This window comes from Adiantum capillus-veneris, chromosome 7 (assembly GCF_014529385.1).
Source record: "Adiantum capillus-veneris isolate H3 chromosome 7, ASM1452938v2, whole genome shotgun sequence".
NCBI lineage: Eukaryota > Viridiplantae > Streptophyta > Polypodiopsida > Polypodiales > Pteridaceae > Adiantum > Adiantum capillus-veneris.
Window position 1 is genome coordinate 4875006 of NC_140937.1, and position 17044 is coordinate 4892049.

The following is a 17044-nucleotide window of genomic DNA, read 5'->3' on the forward strand; positions in this document are numbered from 1 at the left end:
CTCAAAATATAGTCCTTTGAAGTTGAATCTGCTTCTTCCAAAGCTGTATTTGCCTTGGCTTTACTTCTTGCAGAAATATGGTCCCAAAATTGATCATAATTAAGGAACTGCATGTGATCCCCTTCTTCTTTATAGAAAATAATATGGCCTCATTCATTAATGTCGGGCAAGCATTGTCGAACACAACTTCTTTCTCCAATTGCCATTGATTAGCAATATCATCATGAATAGAATCTTCACATCGGGCACCACACTCCATTAAGCCAGATGAATGTGACTGATCAAGGCGACTAGGGCGGTTCGAACCCGGCCCCCCGGTGATACTTTAACGACCAATAACTTGGCAACCGTAAACCCGATCTTCAATTTGAAAAGACCGACATGCTCCACAAAGTGAGCACTTTAGCTCGATGCATTCTTTTCATTTTTGTCCCCTCAGCTGCAGTTGCCCAATCCGGTACGTATCTGCTACCTACTCAACTTAAAATTGTCATAACTTCTTCTCCGCAGCTCCGATTGACGAGCTATAAAGACAAGCATGCAGAGATTTTTGGGTACTTCAACTTGGATTAATACAACCCCAGATGTGACCACATTAAGCACACTCACTATTTGGCATTACCAAGACATCTTTTGGCCCTTAGAGCCACATCTGGCACACTTTCAACTTATAGATTGGCTTGTTAGCAAGCCCTTATAACTTCTGATTAAACCATCCAGGATTCAAATACTCTTGATCAGCATTCCTTTGCTCATTTTCTTGTCATGGGAGAGGAGCGGCACGACAATGCTCATGTTCATAGCCAATCATCAGTATGGTTCAAAGAACATCCTCACAAGGCAAGAACAACCATTGGCTGGATCACCAGCTATGAAACAAGAAGGTCCATGCTATGAGTGTGGAGGTGATTATTGGGCACAAAGTTGTCCAAACAAGGGTCCACAAATAGTTATTTGTAGTCTATGAACGTTGTGCGATAGACCATCTACGCTAGCACTATGCTAAGAATCCAAACTACAAGGGGAAATCAACAATGAATGTTGTAGGTGTGATGCCTTCTTCAAGCGGATCCAAGGTAGAACCCTGGGGATCCATATCTGTTTTATGACCTTGGTTTTTGGTTGAACTGTCTGCTTCGGTTGACTTCTTCTGTTGTATTTGTTGGGATTAAAGCCCAAGTGGCCTCTTATGCGGATATGGCCGGCCGCCCGCCTAACTCACTTACCTCTAACTCTTTGTATATACTAACATATTCTTTGTGAATACTAAGGATTTGGGAGATAACCCTTCTAACATCTCTCTGCGTACTGTACTGTGTAAGCTCACTGTGTGTGTGTGAGAGAGAGAGTCGACCCACGCTCCGCTCCGCGACTTCAATTGGTATCAGAGCCTTGGTTCAGTGCGGATTTGCGCAATCGCGCGTGCGCGCACTTTTCCGGCAGATTCTGGATCCGGAGTTCGAAGATTCACACTCGGCGTTCCGGGGGCGTTTCCACCAGGCGACCTAGGGTTTTACCCCCCTTTCGAAGCCGTTTATGCCCTCAGAATTTCGTTCTGAGCACTACAGCAGAAGATAGATTTCAGCCACAAAGAAATCCGTCTTGTGTAGATTGGCAAGCAGGAGGTGGTCGACATCAATATCGACATCGACATACATCACTTATTCGTCTTCAGAGCATCATCTATAGACCAGGTACACATATATATCATCAGATATATATATTGCAGTCTGCATTGCTACTTCTTGTGCTTGCCAGGTTCCAGGGGAGGTGTGGCCATACGACGGCTTGACACCACTGGCATGTATTGCAGATTGATGTACTGTGATTGTGGGTCTGCTAGTTGTGAGTCACGCTAGCAGACAGACCGCCGCAGCGGTCATAGGACAGTGATTGGTCTATTATAGGATGTATGCTAGTTCTGGGCAGTTTGCTGAGCCATCTGAGAGGGTCGTGTGTGAGGTTTTTTGAAGCCAAGCACTGGGGGCTGGGTTACCCAGTGTGAGGTGGATTAGGTTGCTGGAGTTCCCCTCTACACGCATCCTCTTCGGCGACTTTTATCCCTTAGGATGTATGACTTTGTGTAGACACTGGATTGCATCTTATGCGTCAGGCCGTTGAGGCATTGTTCAGGGCTCAGTCTTGAGACAGATACAGGTTCTGTCATCGCCCAGAGAGGAGACAGTGTATGCTTACAGGACAACATATTACAGGGATTTTTTAGATTTGTCATTGGTCAGCTATTTATGATTGTTTCTTGAGCTATCTTTTGGTTCCCAGAGCTCAGTTTACAGGGGAGACTCTGTCAAAAATTTTCAAAATACTGACAGTTCCTGAGGAGAGGTGTTCAGCTTGTTGATTATAGCTTGTTTACTGTGTACAGAGGCCAGTTTACAGGGGAAACTCTGCCGGATTTTTCTCAGGAGTAAACAGTTTGGCAGATATGGCATCTTCTCACAGTGAGACTCTTTACAACATAAAGAAGCTGGATGGCACAAACTTTCCATTCTGGAAGAAGCAGATTTGGCAGGTTTTGGTGCAGAAAAAACAAGTGAAGCCACTGAAGCTCAAAGGGGAGAGACCAGAATTTATGGCTGAAGATGAGTGGGAAGAGCTTGACGAGTTAGCTTGTTCCACAATCATGCTGACACTGGCAGAAAATGTTTACTTCAACGTAGCAGAAGAGACTACAGCGTATGGCGTATGGCAAAAGCTATGTGATATGTACGAGAAACAAAGTGCTGCTTCTCAGATTTACTGGCTCAAGAAATTGGTGGATTTGAAGATGAAGGAAGGGACAGCCATGTCAAATCATCTGAATGAATTTCACTCAATTTTCAGCCAGTTAACAGCACAGGAGATAGTCTTTCCAGATTCAGTGAAGGCTATGTTTCTCTTAATCACTTTGCCAGACAGTTGGGATACTTTTCGTACAGCGTTAAGTAATTATGTCGTGCCAGAAGGTCTTACAAGTGCCAATGTAGAAGGCAGCTTGCTCACAGAGGAAGTGAACAGGAAGAACATTGACAAAGGCAAAGGCAATAGTGCTTTGGTCGTTCGAGGGAGACAACAGTTTAAAGAGAAGAAGGGTAAGAAGGCACAAAACCGAAGTAAGTCTCGTGATTCGAAGTCAAAGGATGACATAGAATGCTACCATTGTGGCAAGAAGGGTCACATGAAGCGAGACTGTACGAAGTGGAAACAAGAAAAAGGCAAAACAAAGAGTTCTGAGCAAGATGAAAAGAAGAGTTCAGTGAAGATTGAAGAGGTGAATGTCACAGGATCTGGTTCAGACAGTGATTCTGGTATAGCAACTGGTGACATCTTCCTTACAAGCAATCTTGATTCTGTTTTCTTGACTGCAGAGGATGGACATGCTATGAGTGATTGGATTATCGACTCAGGGGCATCTTTACATGTTTCTCCGCACAAAGAGTGGTTTACATCATATGTGGCTACTAAAGACTATGTCAGACTTGGCAATGAGCAGGTTTGTGACATACTTGGAGTGGGAGATGTGCAGTTGAAGTTTCAGAATGGCTCTTCTTTATGGCTCAAGAATGTCAGACATGTTCCAGCAATCCGAAAGAGCTTGATTAGTACAGGGAAGTTGGATGATGCGGGTTATGTGACAGTTTTTGGTAACAGCGCTTGGAAGATCTCCAAAGGTTCGATGACTGTAGCACATGGCAGCAAGTCAGGAACTCTGTACACTTTACATGTTTCAGAGGTTAAAAACCATGTAATTAATGTGATTGAGCAGCCAAGTGTGTCACTGTGGCATCGTAGGTTGGGACATATGTCAAAAAGAGGAATGGAAATACTTTCTCATTATGGTTATTTGCCTGGCTTTTCATTTCAAGATTTCGAGTTTTGTGAGCATTGTGTTTATGGTAAGCAAACACAGGAACCGCACAGATCAAAGAGGAATCGTAGGGACGAACGGTTAGCTCTTGTACACAGTGACCTATGCAGACCAATGCCTAGTTTGTCACTAGGGGGAGCAGCGTACTTTTGTACATTCATAGATGACTATTCTCGCAAAGTATGGGTTTACTTCTTGAAGCACAAGGATGAGGTGCTCAAGGTCTTTAAGACATTCTTGCAGCTGGTGGAGAATCAGAGTGGTCAGAAGCTGAAGTGCTTGAGAACTGACAATGGTGGAGAGTACGTTTCCAAAGCTTTTCAAGACTTTTGTCAAGAAAAAGGGATTAAGCGGGAACTTACTGCACCATATAATCCTTCACAGAATGGGGTTGCAGAACGTATGAATAGGACCATCCAAGAGAAGGTCAGAAGCATGTTGTCAAATGCTGAGTTGCCTGATGGATTTTGGGCGGAAGCAGTGGCTACAGCAGTCCATTTGATCAACAGGTCTCCTAGTAGGGTTCTGGATAAGAGTGCAGTGGCCGAGATGCTATGGACAGGCAAGGCACCTTCGTATAAGCATCTCAGAGTCTTTGGTTGTGAAGCTTATAGCCATATTCCTAAGGAGTTCAGAAATAAGTTAGAACCAAAGAGCAAGAAGTGTATATTTCTTGGCTACGGAGAATCAGGCGAGATGGGTTACCGGCTTTGGGATCCTGAGTCCAGAAAGCTTATTCGTAGCAATGATGTGCATTTCAATGAAGCCAAGTTTCACGCTAAGCCAGAGAAGACAGAGGAGATCAGAAGAGTTGTCTTCAGGGAAGATGGACCTAGTGCTAGCACATCAAGACAGCATGGTCAGGCTCAGGAACAGCCTATAGTGGCTAGAGAGGCAGAATCAGTTGTGGTGAGACGTTCTGAGCGTGTCTCCAAACCACCTGATCGTTATGTGTCATCTCTAAATTATGTCATGCTCACAGATTGCGGAGAACCATCTTGTTACAAGGAAGCATTACAAGTGGTTGACTCGAAAAAATGGCAGTTGGCCATGCAGTCAGAGATGACAGCTCTGCATAAAAACCAGACATGGAAGTTGGTTAAATTACCACAGGGCAAAAAGGCTCTACCTTGTAAATGGGTTTACAGGTATAAGATCACCGCTCATGATAGTCAGCCAAAGTACAAAGCAAGGCTTGTTGCCAAGGGCTTTAAGCAAGAACAAGGCATTGACTTTGATGAAGTCTTCTCTCCAGTGGTTAAGATGACTACATTGAGATGCTTTCTTGCATTGGTTGCTATATTGGATTTGGTGTTGCACCAAATGGATGTCAAGACAGCGTTCTTGCATGGTGATTTAGATGTGGAAATTTACATGCAGCAGCCAGAAGGGTTTGTTGAGAAAGGCATGGAACATTTGGTATGCCAGTTGTTAAAGAGTCTTTATGGCTTAAAACAATCACCGAGGGCATGGTACCATAAGTTCCACCAGTTTATGCTTTCTCAAGGCTACAAACGTAGTGAGTTCGATCACTGTCTATATACAAAGAAGGCTAAGGATGGCAGTTGGCTGATCCTTATTTTGTATGTGGATGACATGTTGATTGCTGGCAAGGCATTGAGTGTTCCATTGCCACCATATGTGAAACTTAGCAAACAAGATTGTCCTGTGTCTGAGGAAGAAAAGGCTGAAATGGATAAGATTCCATATGCGTCTGCAGTGGGTAGTTTGATGTATGCAATGATTGCTACACGTCCGGATATTGCATTTGCAGTGGGAGTGGCTAGCAGATATATGTCAAATCCCGGCAAGAAACATTGGGAGGCAGTGAAAGGTATCATGAGATACTTAAAACATACAAAGAGTATGCGCATATGCTATGATAGTCAGGATTTGAGTGTCAGAGGATACACTGACTCAGATTATGCAGGAGACTTGGATAAGAGGAGATCTACATCAGGCTATGTCTTTACATTGGCTGGAGGTGCCATATCATGGCGATCTCGATTACAAGATTGTGTTACGCAGTCTACTACAGAAGCTGAGTATGTTGCAGCAAATGAGGCATGCAAAGAAGCTATTTGGCTTGGTAGATTGGTTGCAGACTTGGGAATCAATGCAGATATGCCAGAGTTATATTGTGATAGTCAAAGTGCTATACAATTGGCAAAGAATCCAGTGTTCCATTCGAAGACTAAGCATATTGATGTGAAGTATCACTTCATTAGGGAAGTACTTGAAGACAAGCAGATACAACTGCTGAAGATCCACACCAAGGACAATCCTGCTGATCTACTCACAAAGGGACTTCCAGGAGAGGGCTTTGTGCATTGTCGTGAGTTATTGGGCATTGGATAGATGGCAGCCATGTAAATCTTTGTACATTTATGTTCATAGATTTACAGTTACTTAAAGTGCCACATTGGACTTTAAGTGGGAGGTTGTTGGGATTAAAGCCCAAGTGGCCTCTTATGCGGATATGGCCGGCCGCCCGCCTAACTCACTTACCTCTAACTCTTTGTATATACTAACATATTCTTTGTGAATACTAAGGATTTGGGAGATAACCCTTCTAACATCTCTCTGCGTACTGTACTGTGTAAGCTCATTGTGTGTGTGTGAGAGAGAGAGTCGACCCACGCTCCGCTCCGCGACTTCAGTATTGTGGTTTGTCTGCCATGTCATTTCTATCCTTCCGCACCCATACTTGTTTGTTGCGTGTTGCTAACCTTGATCTTGGCACTGCGGTCTGTTTGGTTGGATGTTTGTAGTGAACATGGTTGGCAGTTCCCTGTTTGTTTGCCATGTTGTTCTTTAATGGCACCCATCCTTTTGGTTCTTTATCCAATGATTGTGTTGCTGCCATCTAGTTCTTCCGGGGTTGATGAGCAAAGGATACAACCTGTTGTTCTTGTGCATGTTGAATCTTGACGGCATCCACAGTCCAATCTATCTGCACATTATACTCTTTTTGCCAAGGTTGTCCCAACAACATGGGGTGTTGTGTGCTTTCATCCTCGACCACATAAAACGTGTGTGGGTAAATATATTGATGTACTTGTAAATGCAATATTATCCAGCCTACTGTTTTCAGCGAATGTGATGTACTACTTTCTAGCACTTATGGAGTAGGATGTAGTTGACCTTTGAGCTTGATCTGTTTGTATAATCTATAAGAGATCAAATTTGCTTGAGCTCCAGAATCAAGCAATGCCGTCGATTCAACTTGATTGCTACCCACTTTGACTGCAGTTATTGGCTCCACTGTGTCTTCATTAAAATTCATTAGTCGAATGGCATTGATTCGCAACGGTGATCCACATTGTTTTTGTTGTCGTAGAAGCCGTATTTTTGCAATGCGTTCTTTTGCTTCTGCTTGGGATTCTTCTCGTACCCTCTGTTTCTCCTTCATCCGTTGTTTTTCTTGATGGATTTGTTGAAGATATCCTGTGTTAGTGGTAAATGATATTTCTTTAATCGACACCCACTAATCTAACTTTGGCATTTCTTCACCTGCTAATGTAGCAAGCTTGACAGCTCCACTTTGTGATAGGTCACTAATCACAAAGGGTCCCATCCCTCGCTTTTTAAGTTCCTTGGCATGTTGTTTCAAGGTATAAACAAGTACATAATCACCTCTTTTGAACTCTTTTGTGTGCACATGCTTGTCAAAAAATTCTTTTTGTTTTCTCTTTTTAGCATAGATCGAAGCTACAGCTCTCAAGCGAAGTTCATCTAGCTTTTCAAGATCATCTATTCTTGAAGAGAGCTTATGCCCTGTCCATTCTAAGCGTCTCGCTACTTGTAGAGTTGGAATTAAAAACTCCATGGGTAATATAGCGTTTAGACCAAACACCATGTTGTACGGTGTCGTTCTTATTGATATTTTGTATGCTACCCTGTATGCCCGTAGTGTGGAGTGTAGCTGTTGATCCCAGTCTGTCCTTCACTCTGATACAATTTTAGTGAGAACCATGCATAGTGTTTTATTTGTGGCCTCAGCTTGTCCATTTTCCTGTGGATGATATGGAGCAGATTTTCTATGTATGACCATGAATTTCTCTAGCAGATATTCAATGAATTCATTAAGAAAATGTGTTCCTCGATCACTAACAATTTCTATTGGTAATCCGTATCGTACAAAGACATTCTCATACAAAAATTGTGCAGTGGTTCTTGTGTCTACTTTTTGTGTTGCCTTGGCTTCCGCCCATTTTGTGAGATAGTCCATAGCCACAATGATATATTGGGTATGGGTGCGATGTGCAAGGGGTGAAATAGGTCCCACAAAATCAATGCCCCATTTTTCAAATATCCTTGCTTCCATCATTGGCCGTAGTGGCATCTCATCTCTCTTTATCGGCACCTTGGTGCGCTGACATGCGTCACAATGCTTTACAAACTCCTCAGCATCCATATGCAATGTAGACCACCATATTCCTGCGGTTAAGACAATTTTTGCCATCTTATCGCCTGAAAAATGGCCTCCACTTATTCCTCCATGAGTGTGTTCTAGAATCAGCAGGTATTCACTTTCACTTGCACAGATTCTAAGTTGATTGTCCTTTCCTCGCTTATAGAGTTGGTTCCCAATTAAATTATAGTCACGAGCCTCTAGCTCTATAGCTCTTTTCCATGCTCTTGTTATGTTTTCAGGAAAAGTCCTTGTGGTTAAGAAATCAATGATATATTGACTCCATGCAGGTGCAATGTTTACCTGAAACAATGTCGCATGATCCACTGGTCGTTTGGCACTACATATAGTACAATTGTTAACATAAGCATGTGTGTCAGCATACATAGTTGGCCAATAAACCCCTAATTGTTTCATTCTTTGGTGTGTTTTCATTGTCGAACAATGAAATGCACAATCCTGGACGTGTGCTTCTTCAAGATAACACTCGAATTCCTCTGGATTTATACATAATCGTACAATCTGGTCCGATCCTAGGTGATACAGTCATCTTGCAATCAACTGTAAGTTTTTTGTTTGTCGAATTGTCTGTTGTTTGGATCTGTCTTCCTTGTTATCAAATCTACCTCCAAAGGAAAGAATGCTAATAATTTCCTGAGACCATTTGGGTATCATTTCAATATTGAAAAGATAAGCATCAGGTATGTCATCATCTACTTCTTCAGGAGCTTCCCCGTTTTGCAGTCTTGAAAGATGATCCGCTCGTAGATGTGTTTTACCCTTTTTTACCACCACTGTGAAATCAAACTCTAGCAATATAATAAACCAGCGTACAATTCTCCCAGTATTGCATGGTTTATTTACCAGATACAAAATAGCTTGATGATCTGTGAAGAACACAAATTTGTTTGCGAGCAAATAATGCCAAAGTTTCTTTACAGCATAAATCATTTCTAACCCCTCTCTTTCAGTGGTTGTGTAGTTCTTTTCTGCACTGTTTAACTGTCAGCTTGCATAACAAACGGGAAAATCCATTGTTCCGTCTCCAGGTTGAGCCAGAATACTCCCAATTGCATATGCAGAAGCATCAATGTAAACATGGAATATCTTTTCCCAATCTGGTGCCTTAAGTACAGGTGCTGATACAAGGTTTTCCTTCAGCTTTTGGAATGAATCTTCACACTCCTCAGTCCAGTCAAAACTGACTAGCAAACAATACAGAGGTTGTGCAATGACTGCATACATATATATGAATCTTCGATAATATCCGCAGTGTCCCATGAAGGATTGTACTTGTTTCGCATTAGTAGGCCTGGGCAGGTCTACTATGACTTTGATTTTACCGAGGTCAGTGGTTATGCCATTTCTTGAGACAATATATCCTAAGATACGGCCTTGCCTAACCATAAAAATGCACTTTTCTGGGTTAAGACAGATTTGATATGTTTTGCATTTCTTAAATACCTTTTGTAAATGGTCTGTATGTTCTTCTCGTAGAAGAGGGTACACAAAGATCATCCATGTATATTTCTAAGAATAGTCTCAGGTATTCTTTGAACGCATGTGTCATTAACCTTTGAAAGGTAGCTGGGGCATTGGTTAAACCAAAAGGCATAACTCGATATGCATAAATTTCCCATTCTGTGGAAAACGCTATTTTGTGTTGATCTTCTATTGCAATTGCCAGTTGGTTATACCCTGAAAACCCATCTAGAAAGGAATAAACCCATTTCCTGGCCACCCTCTCAAGTACATGTTCTGTGATCAGCAAGGGATAATTATCCCTTATGGTGGCCGCATTTACCTTTTTGAGGTTTACACACACTCGCAGATTTTCGTTCTTTTTGGGGAAAACAACAATGGGTGACACCCAATCTGTATGCTCGATTTCGTAGATGAATTTAGCATCCATAAGCTTGTCAATCTTCTCTTTGATTCGTTTAGCAAATGTGTCATTATATGTATAAGGACGTTGTTTGCTAGGTTTGGCATCTGATTTCAAAGGAATTGTATATTGGCATATCGATGGATCAACTCCTTTGAGGTCTTTGTAGGACCATGCAAACACATCTTTATACTTCCCGAGAAGTTGTGTTAGCCGTTCTTCTTCTTCAATCTCTAAATCAGTTGCGATATATACCGGCTGAGGCTTTTCACCTGGTTCAACGAGGTCTATCCATTTTGCATTTTCTCGCCCATTGTAAGATTCCTGGTTTATTCTTTCCGTGACTGGTGGTGTCATTATGAATTTTCTATCTTGGATGGTGAATTTCCGATAGTGTGATGGTACATTCATGTTTTCTTTTTTTGAATCCTCCTTACCATCACTTTCTCCCTCAGTAGTCCATACTTCTCGTAAAGACCGTTTTGAGGATTTTTTTATTTTATTTTTATTTATTTTCCGTACTTGTTTTATTTCCTCTTGCGTTCTTTCCCTTCGCACTCTCGAGAATCTTCTTGATATTTGGTCTTTTACACAATCCTCTGCTTTGACAAGCATTAGATAGTGAGTTTTATCTTTTATCCTGGGCATCAGGTTCTCTCTCATTTTGTTTTTTGCTCGTTTTCTCCTATAGCGTTCCTGGCGTCTAGGGTGCTGATTGGCAAAATCATAAAACTTGATATTGTCTGTTTTCTCCCCACGCTCGCTTGAGCTGTCAGAACACTCATTATCTGCATCGTTATTTACCTCCAGATGCTCAGAGGAGTTATAAAACTCTTCTTTTTCTGGTGGTTGTACAACCTCATCTCCTCCTCGTATAAGGCTTACCATATAATAGGGTAGCACATCATATCCATCCTTATCGCAAAACTTTGTCGTTGGGCTATCTGTAATGGTACAGACATCCAATGTTGCTAGTATGTGTTCCCATTCCAGAGGTTCTAAGGCATCTTCGGGAAAACGTTCCGGAATATAATCCTTGTCCTCAATAGCTCTTTCTAAGACGCATTCCTCTCTTTTTAAGCTCCCACGATGTGAAGCTCCACACATCCATAGCTCTTTTTGTTGCCCTAACCATGCTGGGAGTTCGAATCTTGCCAATGTAGCTGAATCAAACTCTTCCACTAGTGTCTAGTTCACATCTTTGTAACTATGGTCTTTCAGGTGTATTTTGGTTGTAGTGATAGCCGTTTTTCGGCTCTCCGTAATGGCCATAGTGAGTTAACCCACCCTACCAAAATCATCCAAACACTGTGGCTATCCCTACCATTTCACTGTATATAGGTGTGTGTGAGTTAGGGGACTTTTCCCATATCTTCTTAAAAACCCTTAATTAGCTAGTCACTAGGCTAGTTGAGCCAAAAAAATATAAAAAATATAAGTATATTATGGCCCATTTGTGTGTAAATATTTCATTGTATATAGGGCCTAAATAAAAGGATTTTTCATAATTATTTTGGTATTTATTTAAATATTTCTACATATGGTGTGTTATTTATGCTATGTACATTGACTCACCATTACCATATTTTTTCTTACCATTTTGCATACTCTTTATTCCATATAAAAATAAATTCATGCAAGATTCTCTTATTTTTGGTGTAACTCCATCCCAACAAAAATCCAAAAAAACTAGTTCTATTTATATGTATATTTTTTCACTATTGTGATTTTTTCCTTCCTACATCTATTCTCTATTACTCTCATAAATTCTTGATAGCTTGTCTCTGGGTGTTGTCATCAATTCAGCCATAAATTCCACATACTGTAAGAGGGAAACAGGGTGGAGAGGACTCCCCTGGCCTTCAGACAATGATTGGGGTGGCTTTTCTTGTGATGTGTTGTGGTGTTATTTAGTCAAGCTATGTTGAACAAATACTAATCTCATTTTGATTGGTCATGACAGATTTGTAAGAAGGTATTAATGCAACAAGCACCCCCTCCCCTTTCTCTCTCTTTCTTACATATATAATTGTGTTTGCTTGATCATTGTCGATACATTTCAAAGCAGCCCGAGAATTCTCTCTCTCTCTCTCTCTCTCTCTCTCTCTCTCTCTCTCTCTCTTACACGTCCTAGTTTGCATCCAAAACTAGGTGGTGCCCCAAATTTGTGTAGGGTTAGGTTGCGGGTTTGTGTGTGTGTTTGTTGTTTTTTCCAACCCCAACCCAATTGAGCAGCACGGGAGCCTAGAAGGGTGCTTAGAGGCCACTCTTCTTGTTGCCCGCCCCGGACCGCCTCAAATTGGTGCCCCCACTGAGGAATGACTTTGTGCTTATTGTTGTTGTATTGCATGAATGCTTGAATTTTAGCATAATCAAGTAGATTATATGAATCATGAAAACTTGTATGACTGAGTTTAATTTCAAGACAACAAAAATTGATCTAGAATATGGTTTGGATTAGCATAACATAAGAAAGGGAAAAAACATTTTCACATAAGAATCTAGAATTCATGTTGAAAGACCTTTCAAAACTTTGTGTAGTTAGTTGATGTCATGAGAGAAAATGATTGTTTGGAACTAATCTTTGTGTGGTTCTAGCATTGAGAGACTATGACACGCTATACCTTTGATGATATCCCAATCTTCTTCGGAAATCTAAGAGAAGATGTTGATGATTTTCTTGTTGATTTTAGAATGGTTTGTCGTATCCTTGGTAAAAGGGATGACATTGAAAAAGGGGATTTTCTATTGTTATGCCTTAGAGGCAACGCTGAGCAATGGTTTTGGAGTATGTCTTCTCAGATTGAAGATGGGTATACCCAAATTTCCAAAGCTTTGAAGACCGGATTCTCTAAATTTCCAACAACGGAGAAAGCATGGGCTTCATTAGGGAGACTTCAACAACATGGTGAAGACTACTATGCTTATGAGGATATTTTTTCTCGTCAATGGGGAGGATGTGGGTTTAGTTCTACATTTCCAGATTATGTAAAAATGGAGCAATTTATTTCGGGTTTATCTCCTTTCCTAAAGACTAAGGTTACTTGTAGTGGACCCTCTACCTTTGAAGAAGCGGTCACTATTGCCCGAAGGAAGTTTCACAAGTACTTCTACATCAAAAATGGTTTCCATCATGCTGGAAGAACCAACCATCATGAAAGTGTCTATCAAGGAGTCATCTCCTTTGCCATACTTGTCTCCTTCTACTCCGACAAATGTTGAAGAAGTTACTTACATGCCAACTGATTATTCAAGTGCTAAAGTGTGTGGCCAAGATTCAGATGTGAAATCTCTTTCTTCTACCTTTATCACAAGCATGCAAAAATCGACACAAGATATCTCAAGTGGCATTGATGATTCAATAATGGATACATCCAACCTTTTGGCGGAGGATCAATTTCTAGTCCGAGCAGACGAAGCTTTTGTGCAACATGACTCTATGGAGAATGAAGACCTTGAAGGTAACCTTGATCTTATGGAATGTTCTGAGAGTGTATCTTGTCTAAAAGAAGAGGGTGAAGAAGAAGATGAAATCATAGGTGGGGAGATCATAGACCACATTGATCATGAAAAGATGATTGTGTACATGGAATGCCAACTCCAAAACAAAGTAGAAGAGTGTGAGTTGAATCCATGTGAGGATAATCTTTAAGAAGTGTTTGAGGATGTTGAAAAGCATTGGTATGACCCATGTATATTAAGCATGGAGGAACCTATCATGCAAGAAGCCAAAGTTTTCACAAAATCAAACAGTAATCCATCAACCTTTGAGGTGGTACAATGTGAGGAGTTACAACCTTGCCAAAGGAGGGTCTTAGAAGGGGATGAAGAACATGGGAGAGTAGTAAAAAAAAAAAATCATAAAAGGAAATTGTCAGAAGGGTATCATTCTCTCCAATGGTGTTTTAGTGGGTGGCTCTTCATTCATGGGACAATCTCTTAGCAAGAAAATCCAAACTTTTGAAGCCCCAATCATCTTCACATTGGGTTTCACCTCTTCAAAGTCAACTTCTCCTCTCTTCACATATACCTTTCATCGGGGGCACCATACCTTCTTAAGTGGAAGAGGACATGAATACTTGATGATGAACAGATGTTTCCAAACCTTCTACATTTGGTTCTTTGGTGTATGGAGGTCACACATTGTGATGCTTCTGGTCTTCATCATAGATGAAAAACTTGTTGATTGCTACATGTGGATATTTCATCAATCAGTACCAAAATCTATTCTCTTCCAATGTGTTGGAAGCAATAGAAACCTTCGTCTATTATCTACTTATGTGGTAAACTATTTGCAATATCTTCCAATAGCAGTTGGAAGCATGGATCAAGATTTCCTAAATCATGAAGGTCATAGAACTTTTGACTTGATGAGCCTACCCATGTTGAATGAATTTTATGAGCTACAGTTCAGGAATTTGCTCATACAAGCTCTTGAAATCGTAGCAGATACATCAACTTTACACAGGGGAAGAGAAACCAATCTTTTATATCACATTCATAGTGATATATGCAATGATGGACAACAATAAAATCTACAAGTTTTTTCAACCGAAATCAGTAAGTGTTTCCATACCATACATCTCTCTTTGGGAAAGATATTTCAAGATCTTTGATCCTGGGTGGTGCTTATGGAAACTTTCTCAATGGAGGAGGTTTACTCAGTCACTTCATTACATCATGCTATTGGCTCTGAGAACCTTTCATATCACACAAGGTTTTTTAATCATACAACAAAGGTTCTTCAAAGATGAGAGCAGACAAAGACAGACGTTACACAATCTACATGTTGTATGATCGGATAAATGGTACATGAATGTACCATTATCTAAGGGGGGGGCTAATGATAGCCGTTTTTCGGCTCTCCGTAATTGCCATAGTGAGTTAACCCACCCTACCAAAATCATCCAAACACTATGGCTATCCCTACCATTTCACTGTATATAGGTGTGTGTGAGTTAGGGGACTTTTCCCATATCTTCTTAAAAACCCTTAATTAGCTAGTCACTAGGCTAGTTGAGCCAAAAAAATATAAAATATAAAAATATAAGTATATTATGGCCCATTTGTGTGTAAATATTTCATTGTATATAGGACCTAAATAAAAGGATTTTTCATAATTATTTTGGTATTTATTTAAATATTTCTACCTATGGTGTGTTATTTATGCTATGTACATTGACTCACCATTACCATATTTTTTCTTACCATTTTGCATACTCTTTATTCCATATAAAAATAATTTCATGCAAGCTTCTCTTATTTTTGGTGTAACTCCATCCCAACAAAAATTCAAAAAAACTAGTTCTATTTATATGTATATTTTTTCACTATTGTGATTTTTTCCTTCCTACATCTATTCTTTATTACTCTCATAAATTAGAGCATCAAAAATATCCATCTTTTTATGGTAGACTTATAATGAGAGAGATTTATTTTGACCCCTTTATATTTTTTCCACCTATATTATTTATATTTGACATGTATATATTTTTTTAGACCCCTCAATATTTGATTTTCTTAGTTGTACTATTCACTTATATCATGATCTCAACAATATCTTCAATTATAGACCTACCAAATAAGTTCAAGGGTATGTGGAATGCATGCATGCACCATGGGGGTCTCACTCTTGGAGGTATTCAAAAGAATCATCCAAAGAAGGACCTCACAAGGACTTTGTGTAGTGGAAAAAACAGTCAGTTTTGCTGAATTTTTAAAGATCACATGCTCCCCGAATTTGAAAAGGTGATACAAACAAAAGTTGTAGCTCGTGGGCTGAACTTTTACCTCAAATTTTGTCATATTTTTTTGAGCTACGAGCTGTGAGCTATGATTTTATTGGTGGACCCCAGTTTGCCCATGCTATGCAGCCACACTCCTTCTTCCACTTTATCATTTTCCTCTTTCACACACACTTCTTCACTCATCATCCCCACCTCTCTCACCACTCCTCTCTGTACCCTACTCACCTTCTTCTCAACCTTGAATAATAAGAGAAACCATGGTGAACTCATGTTTCCTACACACACTTCCATTCCAAAATTGACCACCTAGTCTCATTTTTCCTCTTCCATATTACCCATATCTATCAAAAAAACCACAAAATTCAGCCTCTTCTCTTGAAAGACAGCATCATGGTGATTGATTACTCATGTTCACTTATCTTGGCTCCCAAGGAAGGTTAAGAGTGGAGAAAAAATGTACCGTCAAAGCTAGTGGACCGTCAACAAGCGTCAAAATTGACTCTACTCAAGACACTTGGAGCATCAACATTGTAAGAAATCCATATTTTCTTACCTATTAAGAGTTTTTTCTTCCTTATTTGTATCCTACATGAATACTCCCATTGTAAATATCCAATTCCATTTGTAAATCAATAAAAATACTAACTCTACTAATTTACTAACACTAACCTACTATGAAAAGTCCTATCACCTCCACTTCTCTCCTCTCTCTCTTCTTCATCTATCCCCACCAACTTCTTGATAATTCCAAGCAAAAAAAATTAGATAAGTGCTGAAAATATAACCCAACCATGGTTAGAGGAGTAACCCGAGCCCTCAAAATTGCTATAAAAGGAGGGTGTGGCTAGCACAAAAGGGGGAGCCATAAGCAAGAGCACTATGCTATAGCTTGAGAAGCCAAGCTCAACCTCTCTAGAAGGAGCTCTTGAGTGGAAGCTCATTGTCTTATGCATATGCATGTGTTGTATTAGAGGTGATTAACAAGGGAACTCTATGTCATTGTAAGAGAGAGTGATCATTCAATTGAGAGTAGGAAATCTATCATTTCTCCTACTAGTGTAAGCCCAACATTTGCTGAATCAAGGAGGGTGGATTTGGACTAAGCTTGGATACTTTGTCTCTCTTCCAACGTG